Source organism: Phyllostomus discolor, chromosome 1 (assembly GCF_004126475.2).
Source record: "Phyllostomus discolor isolate MPI-MPIP mPhyDis1 chromosome 1, mPhyDis1.pri.v3, whole genome shotgun sequence".
Taxonomy (NCBI): domain Eukaryota; kingdom Metazoa; phylum Chordata; class Mammalia; order Chiroptera; family Phyllostomidae; genus Phyllostomus; species Phyllostomus discolor.
In genome coordinates this window covers 2,210,390-2,222,848 of record NC_040903.2, presented here as the reverse complement: position 1 = coordinate 2,222,848, position 12,459 = coordinate 2,210,390, and the positions used below count along the sequence as shown (strand labels likewise).

General features: G+C 60.2%; 1 protein-coding gene across 2 annotated transcripts in view; it reads right to left on the bottom strand.

The window, feature by feature from the left end:
- Positions 1-10,177, bottom strand: part of AFAP1 (actin filament associated protein 1) — an 82,826-nt gene extending 72,649 nt beyond the window's left edge. For both annotated transcript variants that reach the window (XM_028503784.2, XM_028503788.2), the window contains exon 1: positions 9,975-10,177. The gene's annotated coding sequence lies outside the window, so the exon portion shown is untranslated. The remainder of the gene's footprint in view (positions 1-9,974) is intronic.
- Between the last annotated feature and the right edge of the window lie 2,282 nt (positions 10,178-12,459).

Here is a 12,459-nt window from a genome sequence, read left to right as displayed (position 1 = left end):
TCGGTGGGAAAAATTTCCTGCGGGGGACGTGCCACACCCCACAGTGCACGACATGTCTGTCACTTATCTTCTCACCAACAAGGAAAGATGAGTGGCTGAAGGTACACACGGACGGCGGCCAGACCTCACGTAGAAACAGAACTGTGACCCACAGCCCACGGCCACCGGCCCAGGTGGCCGGCCTGCTCTCAGTCAGGCCGCAGGAGGTCAGCCTGCCATCTCTCGTGGCAATGCAGGGGCTGGGCCACGATGCCGGTGACAGTCAGCCAGGACGGGGTCGGTCATCGACAGTCGCCCTGATTTTGCCCCACGTCCAACTTAATACTAACCTGCCACCTGGGACACCCCTTCTAGAAGCTTCCTCAGGGACCCCAGGGAACCCTTACTGTCTCCGCTGGGAAGCTCTCCCACCCCCCTGCCTGCCTCTGGTCTCCGCCAAACCCTGAACTCCGAATACACAGCGCCTGCCTTTCTTATGCGCTCGGTCCGTCTAGCCCCACAGAGCGGAGGCTGAAGCCAGGCGTGCCCCACAGCTGGTGGCTGGCCAGTCCGTGGCCCAGAGGCCAGCGGCTCAGAGGCCAGCCCGTGGCCCAGAGGCGCAATTCTGTGCACTCCAGGCCGGCGGGACCATCCCAGGCCGTCTGTCTTCCCACAAACCCGCTGCCCCGAGTCCTTAGTCACCCCCCACCATTCGGGGAAGTGACCGCGTGTGACAGGAAGGTCAAGGGCTTCGAAGTCAAATTCTTAGTGTAAGCATTTCATTTCTCCCCTTAGAGTGATGTGGCCTGGAACAACTTCTGTTCAACACCTCTAGGCTTCTGAAGCCTTCATCTCCAGTAGAAATTGTGCTTCCCTCTGAGATCACACTAAATGGGCTGCCCCGTGGACAGCAGCCGGCAAACCCTGGGATCCTCAGCAGCCGCGAACCCCTCCCTCAGGCCCACCTGCCCCCAGGGAGGACTCGGGCAGTCAGGTAAAACGCCGCGGACCCCAACCTCGGCACCTTTGTTCAGAGAGGAGATGTACCGAGGCTGCCTCACTGAGATTTGCTTCCGTTTTCCAACTTGGCGAGGGGCCACATCCCACCTTACCTATAAAGCCCGACCCAGGGGGTTTCTGAGACCCTCCCGGTCGGTCGCTGGGAAGCCACTGTTCCACGCTGCCCCTGTGTGTCGGCCCCCCCCCCCATTCTCACGGGGCCGGGCGTGCCGCACGGCCTCCCTCTTCAATCCCCTTAGGCATCAAAGACAGGCCTTTAATCTGTGACGCTGTTAAAGTGCATTATCTCACTCTTTAAACCCTCTTCCTGATGGGAAATGAAACTTTAATATTGTAACACTGTTATGAGCTGGAAAGATAAGATATGCCTAAGAGTCAAATGGAACTTTTGTTAAAAAAAAAAAGTCCGTCAGGGCCAGTCCGGGCTGGCGCTGAGATGAGATTTGGGGCGGGGTCAGCAGTGAGTCACTGACTCGCCCCAGCCCCCCTCCCCAGGGGGAGCAGCCCTCACACCACCCGCTCCAGAGGGGGGATGGGGGAGGGGGTGGGTGGGGCCCACGCTGCTCCAGGCCGCAGTCCCTGTCACTGGCTGGGGCGCTCTCCCCTCCCCCCCTGCCACCCAAGTGTCCAATCCCTAAGGCTGTCCCCGAACTTCCCCCAGGAGCAAGTCCAGCCATCTCGGCCTTTCCTTTCTAGCAAAACCACTCAGTTCTACACCTGCCTTCCAGGCAGCCAGGTCGGCCGGAAGAGCCACGCCCTTCAGTCCGCCAGGGGCCCTGGTCAGGGCCTAGACCCACTCCATGAGTCGGGGTGGGGTGCGGGAGTACAGAAAGCTCCCAGGTGCCACCTTGACGGACGGCAGCATGCTCCTGGCAGGCGAGGCAGCCACGGGTTTCCCCGGGCCACCAGGAGTCCTCGGTGGGCGCTCTGGAGCCCGCCCCCACCCCGCCCGGGCTCTCACTGCCCGGCTCTCGCTGCCCGTGTGCAGTTGCGGGTCAAGGTCCCCCTCTGCCTCGGTTTCCTCACCGGGAGGTGTCACAGTGAAAGCCTCACTCCAAAAGCTGCATGAGTTGGCAGAGGGGGATTCCACAGAAATGTTCTGAATAGTGAATAAAGGTTAGATGTTATTAAATATATACGTACGTGCACACTGTCCTTGTAAAGCAAGGAAATTGTTGGAATGCATGCTTAACTGTGAACGTGCAAACTCCTGCTTTTTGACCAATTTTATCTTCAAAATTCTGCAGGAAAGTGATTCCTCACCCAGAATTCTATACTCAGCCAAACTAGCAAGTAAGTGCGAGAGTCAAGTATTCCAACGTTGCACACGATCATGAGAAAAGTGCTCCTTGGCACGCTGCTGGTGACAGAGGACGAGGAGACACCCTGGCCAGGGAGGGGACAGCGCAGTGTGACAAGGACGAGGACGGGCGTGTGTGCGGCGGGGACAGCGCCCGGTCCGCAGGAAAGCAGGGGAGTGGGAGGTCCAGAGGGAGTTATCCCGAGGGGAGGCCGGCAGGGCTGGCTCCCTGACGTGTACGAATGTGTGCTCAGGCGACCGAACCGCTGTTGTGTTTTTGTTGTTTTTTTTTGGGGGGGGGGGTGAATAAATGACAGATACAAAGGAAAAACAAAACAGGAGAGAGGAAAAAGTATAAAAAAAGAAAATGAAATCAAAATAGACTAAATAAGTCAGCTGCGAATAATATCATACCATAACCAGTGCTGCTGAATGTCAAACTGACACCGTCACCACCAGCACGCTGAGAGGCCTGAGGGTGGGCGGCAGTGGGGGCAGGGATGACGGGCTGAGTGCCCCCACCACCACCCCAAGGCAGGGCGCCTCCCCAGCACGGAGTCCGCAGACACGCCAACCCCGAAAGGGCCGCTCTGGACGCAGGGGTCAGGGCGGAGGAGGGCAGGGCAGGTGCTGTTTTTTTGTTCTAAGCTTTGTAGAACTTTCCACTCTTAAAACTATGCTCCTGTATAACTTTGTTCAGAAGGGGTATCTAATTGTTAAACAAAATCTTGACAGCTGGCTGACAGGGATGTCCCGTTGGGTGGTGTGTTCTTACACCTTCTGGAGTCCGAACCCTGCAGACGTGCAGGAAGCTGCAGGCCGCCCCCGCCCCCTCCGTGCACGCACCCACAGGTGCAGGCTGCAGGGGTGCTGCACAGGGTTTCGGGCGGGTGGTGGGTTCCTGAAGGCCAGAGTGAAAGTCTGAGGATCAGAGATTCTAGTCTCTTACACCATGGGATGTTTATTGCAAATCAGAGCTTCTCACTTACCATAAAGAAAAAAAAATGAACCCTAGTGAAAACCGACTTAAAACATCTACATGGTCCAAAGAGGTCACGCTTGGTCTTAAACGCTGGGTGACTGTCACCAGCCGTCTCCTGACCAGAAGGTCACACCCCACCCCTCGCTGTGGATGGAGAGAAAGACTGTTTATTGGGCTTTGCTCGGGCCTTGAAGCAGAGTCCCTCACACTCAGGAACCGGAGTCCCTGCTGGGCTGACTCAGCTGTTTCCCTTTAGACACGAAGTCACGCCCCTCCACCCCGGGAAGAAAGAGCCCTTCACGCGGCCTCTGGAAAGGCGAGGCCCCGACCTCCCCACAGGGGTGTTTTTTCTAGAAACTCCTCTCATGACTTCTTGGCCAAACTCCTCTGATCAGAGCGGGTGACTCAAATGCTCAAAACACAAAATCCAGCTCTGCTGCCGACGGCCCCGTCTCGTCGCTGTAACCCCCACCATCCGCTCGAGAGCGGGTCAGGTGAGCGGTGTTGTCATGTAACAGGGATCGCGAGGGTGTGGCCAATTTGCTGAAAACGTTGGTGGCTCGGCGTATTCGTTTGCCACCTGAGGGTAACAGTGACAACCTCACTGGGCGTGGTCATCAACGGACCTGGTGACTGTGGAAGGCAGGAGGGTGGCCCCCACAAGTGCCCACGCTTCAGGCCTGGAACCTGTGGCTCCGTCACGGCACAGAACAAAAGGCCTTCGCCAGGCCTCACCCAGGGGACCTTCCCGGGCTACCACGGCAGGCCCAGTCGGAGCGCTGGAGCCCTTACACACAGAGAGCTTTCTCCAGGTGGGAGCGATACCGCAGACGAGGCGGGCAGGGCACGGGAGCAGAGGCCGAGGGTCCTCGCTGGGCCTAGGGGCCGGGGCTCGTGGGCAAGGACCGCAGAGGGGCTCTCAGGGCTGAGGGCCCCCAGCTGGCAGCCAGCATGGGACAGGCCTCTGGGACTGCCAGGAAGCCCGCGCGGCGCAGGCGGCCGGCCCTGCCCCCACCTCGTCCTTCACCCCGGGAGGCCCGAGTCAGACGTCTAGCCCACAGGACCGTGAGATCATGGGCCTGTGCTGCTTCAAGTCCTAGGTCTGTGGCCACTCGTCACAGCAGCAGCGGGAAACTCACACAGTGACACACACACGAAAAAACCCCGCGGAGCACCTGTCCCGGGGCCGACGGCCAACAAGAGGCAGCTGGCTCCCCCGTCAGAAGGCAGGACGGCCGCCTCCCGCCCAAACAACAGAGCGAGACCGGGTCTGACACAGGCAGCCCGGGGAATTCCACACTGCCCGGGACACCCACACGCTTCAGGTTTCGGGAAATGCACTGCCCCTCCTTTAACTTACATGCCTACCGACGCCCGACCTGCCTGGCAGCCCCTCAACAGCATGTGGGAGAAGGCCAGCCCGGCCCCCAAATGCCCCCGAGGGCCTGTGGAGGAGGAGCTCGTGACACCGCACTTAAGTCCCATTCGGGTCTGCTTCTCCGGCCGACGGTGAGCCCCAGCCCGTCACCCCGAGTCCCACCCCCGTACGTCCGCCCGCACGGGGCACAGTGCGGTGTGTGAGCACATCACAGGTGAGCTGCAGAGAGGCCCGCCTACCAAATGCACTGTGCTCCAGGGCCGGTGCCTGTGCTCCAGGCCTCTTCTCCCTGCCGCTGCCGGCCTGGGGAACGGAGGCTCGTGGGGTCGGTGACAGGAAGAGGGGGCAGCGGAAGAGAAAGACAGGTGGGGCAGCCTGGCGGTGGGAGATGCCCCGCACAAACGGTGCCTGGCGTGGAGGGGAGCAGAGCCCCGAGGGGGCACCAGGGCGCAGGGATGCTGGCTGCCCTCTGGGAATTTCAAATGAGACCAGGACCACTTTGCTGACCTTGACCTCGGGCCGCCTACTGCCTTTCCCAACCGCCAGACGGGTCAAGTTTGGAACTGAAGCGTCAAGAAAATACGCTTCATTCAAGGAACAACTGAAGAGACCGCTGAAGGCTGAACTATATACGTTCGGCAGCCCTGTTTACAAAAGAGGAACAGTGACTGAAAGTTGAATTCTGTCTTCCCCCAACACACTGAACTATCAAACAGTTAAAGAGAGAAAACGAGCCCAGGTGAAGATGCCCAACACACCTCCAATGCAAGATCTGTAGATGCAACATTTGGGACTTGAAAGAAAAACCCACCAGATTCATTAAATTCTTAATAAAGCATTTTTTAAAATTCCTTGGCAACATCGTATTTTGCAACTTATCAATCTCACCGCGTCGGTGATTTTGTCTCCCCTCAGAGCGGCCCCCTGAGCCGGATGTCACTAACAGGTGTCAGTAACAACTCTACCTGGCAGACGGGGAACCGAAGCCCCGAGCAGCACTTGGACTTGGCCAAAGCCTCGCTAGGGCCCCATGTCTGGTCCGGGTCTTGGGTCTCCCATCCAAAAGAGCTGAAGTAAGTTGGCTTTACTGTACAATGTACAGTTGCGTCTTCTCAACACCCAGAAAGCTTTCGAGGTGGCCTAGATAACAGACACACACGTGGCAAGGACTTTAACATGGAGAAGAGAGAAGGAAAAACCATTTGGTAGGTGATGTGGACAGGTGAGGGGGTGGTTAACACAAAGACTTTGACTTGCAGTGTGAGAAAAGTTTACCTTTGAACTTCTAACTGTCAGGCCAGTAACGCTCGAAGGGAAAGGGGGTTCTAGAGCATCATGCCCGCCGGTGCTTTCAGCGGGCGAACCCAGCTCCCCGCCCGGGCCCCTGGGGAGAGTACAGGACTCTCTTCCTTCGGTGAGGAACGAGAGGGCGGCTTTGAGTGTGGCCTTCGAACTCCACCTTCCCCCTCCGCAGGCACGCCCCTCCGGGAAAGACCCCTCGTCACCCACCCCGTCCACGTAAACGCCAGGCCTGCCACTGACCAGTTCCCCTCTCCGCACAGGACAAGCATTCGCTGGTTCAGCTGCGGCGAAACGCTGGAGCAACGCAGTCTCAGAAAGCCACGAAGAAAACCCAGCTGTTTCTGAGGACCCTCCTGGAGTGAGGTCCCTAACGAAACCAACCACGTGCAGCATGAAACAAAGTGCTTAAAAAAAAAAAAACAAAAACCCAGAGAAGACAAAAGTCCGGCCGAGTCAAGTGAAAATTGTGACTCGGAGGCACCGCCGCCCGACCAGACAGCCGCCCTTGGTCTCCCACGCCCGTCACCCCACAGGAGCAGCGGGCACACCCGTGCCGTCGGAGAAAGCCCATCTAGCCAAGCAGGTCCACTGGAAGGGGGATGAGCATCTCAAAGGGTTAATTACCACATTCCTCGGGATTGGAGCTTTCTTATAAGTCATTTAACATACGATGCAATTTTTTTGCAAGTAATCATTTTAAACTGTGTTTTAAACCATTGTGCAAAACCACATATGCCTCCTCGAGGCACCCCCAGAGTTCCATGTATTTCAGACTCCCCACATTGAAACCTCGGCTACAGCCTGGGACACACAGAGGCTACAGGGGGCAGACGTCACGCGGCACGGAAAAGGCCGACGAAAGGCTACCGCAGGGCTGCCCCTAGTGATTTCATCACGGCGCCCGCCCAGCCAATGACGTAGACACGTATAGCGCAGGTGTGGCCAGTGAGCCGTAATTTTGAAGAGCACGGCGCAAGACGACAGAACGACGTGGAGCAAGCTCCCGCCGCAGACTCCAGAGCCTGGCCGTCACTCTGAGACAAGGTGCACGCCCTCCGGGAAGAGGAAAAGCAGCTTCACTTCAGAATGGACACATGCAAAGACCCCCATTGTTCGGACCGCTGTCAGTCACTACGAGAACTCGCCTCCACCAGATCGGGCGGAAGGAATGGAAGGGTAGAGCTGAGCGATTCTTGCCTGGTTTCAGACCCTCCACAGTGAGGAACCTGAAAGCCAGGAGCAGTGGCCGTGCAGGCACAGAGCAACTTAATTCCAGAGCCAGAATCAGCCCCAATAAATTCCAATCAAGTGCTCTACGCTCTGCAACAAACACTGGGCAGTAAGAACAAATAATCTAAACACCCTCTGGAGAGTTGAGGAACTAGATTCTAAACCACGCAAACTATGGGGTTGGCCAAAAAGTCTGTTCTGCACGATGGCTCTAGTGCTTTTAGTTGCCTTTAACTGCACTTGAAACAATTTGTTAGGCTGCATTGTGACAGCTGTCAGCACGCATTTAAAAACCATCATCAAAACTGGTGAATTGTTGTGTAACAATTTTAATATTGAAAGTGAAAGAAAATATGCAACATTTTTGGCATATTATGCTTTATTATTTCAATAATAATTTTATTATTAAAAATGTGACAAATGCAAAACAAAAAAAAGATTTGTGTAGTGTATGGAGAAGGTGTTGCGACTGATCGTACACATGAATAGTGGTGTGCAAACTTTCCTGCTGGAGATTTCTCTCTGGACGCTGCTCCCCGGTCGGGCAGGCCAGTCGAAGTTGACAGCGATCAAATAGACACATTTAGACACATTAACACAGAACAATCAACATTATACCACTCAGGAGAGAGCCGACACACTCAAAATATCCAAATCAGTAAAGTTATGGGTGAAAATGAAAAATGTGTCTTTTAGTTTACGGAAAAAGCCGTAAGGACTTTTTGGCCAAACAAAGGCTTGAGTGCGTGGTACAGGAAGAGGGTCTCCCACTCGGCGCTGCCTCCTCCCACCTCTGGGCACACAGTGTGCCCACCTGCACCAGAGCACCTATTGAGCAGTGCCTCCGGCTACGCATCCGTCCTCAGAGACCACAGCTCTCAGAGGACAAGACACAGGACCCCAGGGACAGCTTCAGCGGGAAGGTGTCACCCCAGCTGAGACCTTAAGGACGGGTGAGGGCGCTGCAGTGGCTGGAGCTGAGGGTGGAGGAATGGGACGGTGAAAGGCCGGGTGGGGGTCGGGCAGGGCCTGCCTGCTCCTTGGCCCAGACCAGACACTGCACGAAGTAGCGAATGTGGTGAAAGGCTTGGCCTTGACTCTGCATCCCTCGGGGCAGAGAACCACCCCTGGGCCACGGTAGGTGTTTTTGCAAGTTTGCTGAAAAGGCCGTGAACATTCCTCTCTACTGGAGTGGCCGAGGGACCCCAAGCCCGCAGGGCCCTGCCAGGCCTTGGCACCAGGCTGAAACCCGAGGTTCCCTTCCCTCCGGCAGCCTCCCCTCGAGGTCCCTTCGGAAACCTGACCTCCGGCTGTAACGGCCCGGGCCTCCTTCCGCGGGTGCGGATCCTCCTCCTTCAGACGCATTTCCAGCCCGCCAAATTCTTGGGAGCGTTTCCTCCACTCTCCAGGCGCTGAGGGCTGCAAAGTTAAATCTGGTTCACCAGATTTTTTTTCCTCCCAATCCTAACGGAAGAATCAAGAAGCGCGGGGCAGAGGGGCTCGGCTCGCTCCAATCAGAGCCGGCTCCCGCTGGCCCAGCCTCGCGCCGCCGCCGGGCAGGAAACGCGGCGGCCTGGAGAGCCACCCCGGGCGTGCGCGGTGAAGGCTGGCACTCCCCGGGGAAGGGGACCCGGCAGAGAGGGACGGGGAGGGTGGGGGTGGGGGGCAGCCCCGGAGATTGCGGCCCGGCGGCGCCCCTCCCGCTCCTGCTCATCCGGCAAATCCGACAGTAACCACAGAGCGGGCGGGCCGTCCAGTCCTACCCAGGCCAACTGCGCCCCCAACGCCGCCCGCCGCGCCCGACCTGCACCCCGACGGGCACCAGGGCCCTCACAAGGACCCCTCAGCACACGAAGACACCCCCCCAGTGTGCGCACGCGCATACACACGTTGCTGGGGTGGGGGGCAGGCCCGGGTTCACGCTCCCACGAGTCACGTGGGGAGGGGACTGGGCAAAGCCCCCCAACTCACAGGATAGCTGAGACACCACGCGCACGGGTCCACGCAAAGCCACGCTCGGTGACACACTCACTGGCCAGTGGGGGAACAAGAAAGAGCCCCCCCTCTCAGGGTGGCCAGAGCCCCCACGATCGAGGGTCCACGCAGTCACCCTCCACGAGACACACCGAACCAGTCACTCCCTGGCGGAGGGGAGGGCGGGGATAAATCCCCTGTTCGCAGGATTTCCAGGGCTCCCGGCCGAGCCGCCTCCGCGACACACAGGCCACGGGGAGGCAGCCACACCTCGGGGTGAGCGGGGCTGAGACACGGCGCCCCGCTGTCGGGGGGCGGGGGTGCCGGGACCCCGCGCGCGGGGCCGGGCCGGGCCGCACGCAGCAGGCGCGGAGCCCCCTCGGTGCCACTCCGCGGCCTAAACAATCCGGGGGCGCCCGGGCTCGCGACAGCCCGGCCAGTCCCCGTCCCTGTGCCCGCCCCGCGGTCCCGCAGGGCGGCGGCCGCCGCCACCTCGAGCAGCGACCCCACGGCGCCCCGCTCAGACGTGCCGCACCAGGCCCGGGAACCCCCGCCCCGTCCGGGATGCCTGCCGCCTGGGCCCCCGCCCGGCCCCGGGACCTCCGCCCGGCTCCGTGACGCCTGCGCCCCACAAGGGACCCAGGTCCCCCACCCTCCGGCCTGGGACCCTTGCCCGGCTGGGGCCCCCTCCCGGCCCCGGGACACCGACCCGGCCGCGCACCTCGCCCGCTCCGTGACCCCTGCCCGCCCGGGAATCCCCGTCCGGCCCCGGGACGCCGGCCTCGTCCGTCCTGCCGCCCGCGCCTCACCTCAGGCCGCCGCCTCGGCAGCGCCCGCTCCTGCCGCCAGCGCCGGGGAACCGAGCACCCTGCAGAGCCGCTGCCGCCGCAACAAAGGAGCCCCGGGGCGGGGTCGCCTCCACCGTCGCTTCAGCCTGTCGCCGTCTAAGCCTCGGGCTCCGGTTCAGCTGAGAAGCAGCCGGCGCGAGGCGACGGCCGACTCGAGCACCGCGCAAGCGCACTCGCCCCACCCGCGCCCCTCCGCCCCGCCCCCCGCGGCTCTGGGCGCTCAGGGCCCGCCCCCCGACCAATGGAGAGGGAGAAATGCGGAGTGGGCGTGGTCCAGAGAAACAAAGGGAGGTGGGGCGGGGCTGCGGGGGCGGGGCTGCTGGTCCCGAGGGGAGGCCGGACAGAGGAGCGGCCCTATCCGCTGCCGATCCGGGGAGGCCGAGCCTAAAGCCCACTCGGAAACGGCTCTCGGAAGGCCGTGCTCATCCCAAACCCAGGATTCAAGCTTGTAGGCGTGATCTGCCGTACATAAAGGGACACCGGGGCCCAAGGAGCGAGATCATGTGCCGCCCCAAGCCACATAGCCCCATTCACGCCTTTCTCTTGTATTCATTCAACAAACATCTGGACAGCCACAGGATGTGCGTGGGGAGTGGAGGCAAACACGCCCTCCCGAAAGGGGCTCCTTCAAGCATGACCAGTGGTCTCTCAGGGTCACTTTAAGGCTGGGAGAAGGAGCCAGGAGCCAGCTGTCACCCTTTTCTGTGAGACCCATTGTGGTTCTGCTCTTCCTGCCGGAAATGCCCTCCTTTCCTCGCCTGTCACCGCATAGACCCGAACCCCATCTGTCATCGTGACCCTCCGTCCTCGTCGTCATATCGGCTCTCTCGGCGTCACGGGGCCCCGAACTGGGCTTCCCTACCTCATCGAGCTCCTCGGGAGTCTCTAGGACCCTGGCTTCTCTGCCTGACCCCACGGCCTGCTGGGGTGTTAGGGTGACCCATCGCTCCGGCCAGATGTCCTCCTATTCACCGGGGACGCTCTCGCCGGAAACCCCACGTCCTCACAGGCTTTAAACACCACACTGTGGCGAGGGCCAGATGCGCACTCCCAAGCCCGACCCCTCCTGGAGCCCCAGCTGGACACCCAGGAGGCGTCCCAGTCCCCTCAGGCCCAAGCGAATGCTCTACCCAACGCCCCCAACCTGCTCCTCCACATTCCTCCCCTTCCACACAGCTGCGCAGGGTCGACTCTGCAATCATCCCTGAGCCCCCCCCCCCCCCCCCACCGGCTCACCAGCCCAGTGGGGCTCCCTCTACATGCCCTGCTCCACACTCCTCACAACGCCTGTCACAGCAGGGCTGCAGCTCTGTGTCTGATGGGACCCACCCACCCCCATGAAGTGTGACCCCTGCGAGGCAAGGCAGAGCCTTGGTGCGTCTGGTGTGTGGCTGCACACAGAACAGGGCCAGGAACCCTGCGGGCACTCAAGGAACACCAGAAGGAAGGGGGGAAGGAAGGGAGGGAGGGAGGGAGAGAGAGAGAGGGAGGGAGGGAGGGAGGAAGGGAGGGGAAGGAGGGGAGAAGGAAGGAAAGGGAGGGAGGGAGGGAGGGAGAGAGAGAGGGAGGGAGGAGGGAAGGAAGGAAGGGAGGGCAAGGAGGGGGGAAGGAAGGAAAGGGAGGGAGAAAGGAAATGGGAAGGAGAGGAAAAGGAAGGGAGGGAGGGGGAAAGGAAGAAAGGGAAGGGGGAAGAAGGAAGGAAGGAGGGAGGGAAGCGGGGAGGGAGGGAGGGAGGGAGGAAAGAAGGAAGTTGTGTGTAAGGTCATGACTGTGACCGGAGCAGAACCCCCCACCCCACCCAGTCCCCCGGCACTCGCACACACACTCACACACACCAAGAGCCTGGCTTCCCATCTGATTTGCCAAACTCCGGCGTGAACATAAGAGGCACGTTCCCCCCTCCCCCGCCAGATCCCAGGGTGGTTTGGGGAGTACTCGGAGGTCAGGAGAACACATCTCAGGCAGTGAAGCCATCCCTACGAGCATGGCACTCCGGGCTTCAGCCCCTTACACGTGCCGCCCTCTGCCTGGCACTCTTCTCGCCCGGGGTCTGGCCAGCTCCTCCTGGCCCTTCAAGTCTCACCTAAGCCCTGTCACTACTCCAGGCCTCCCTGCACCCTGTGCAGCTCTGTGGCAGACACGTCCTAAGATGACCCCCCTCGGTGAGTCACACCCTTGCATGATCCCCTCGGAACAAGTGCCGGCAGAACCTGGGACAGCCTCTAGCCAAGACAGTGTGGCAGAGGGGAGGGGGTGTCCCTGCCATGGGGAGGCTACATCACTAAGAATCCGTCACAACAGATGAGCAGAGAGGGTCTGCTTACAGGCTTTGAAGAGGTCACCTGCCAGGCAGCGGAGAGCCCTCTGGGTGCAGGGTCTGTGGGACCTAGGGACAGCCCCCCGCCCACAGCCGGCGGAAGGCTGGGCCCCAGCCACGCTGTCTCCT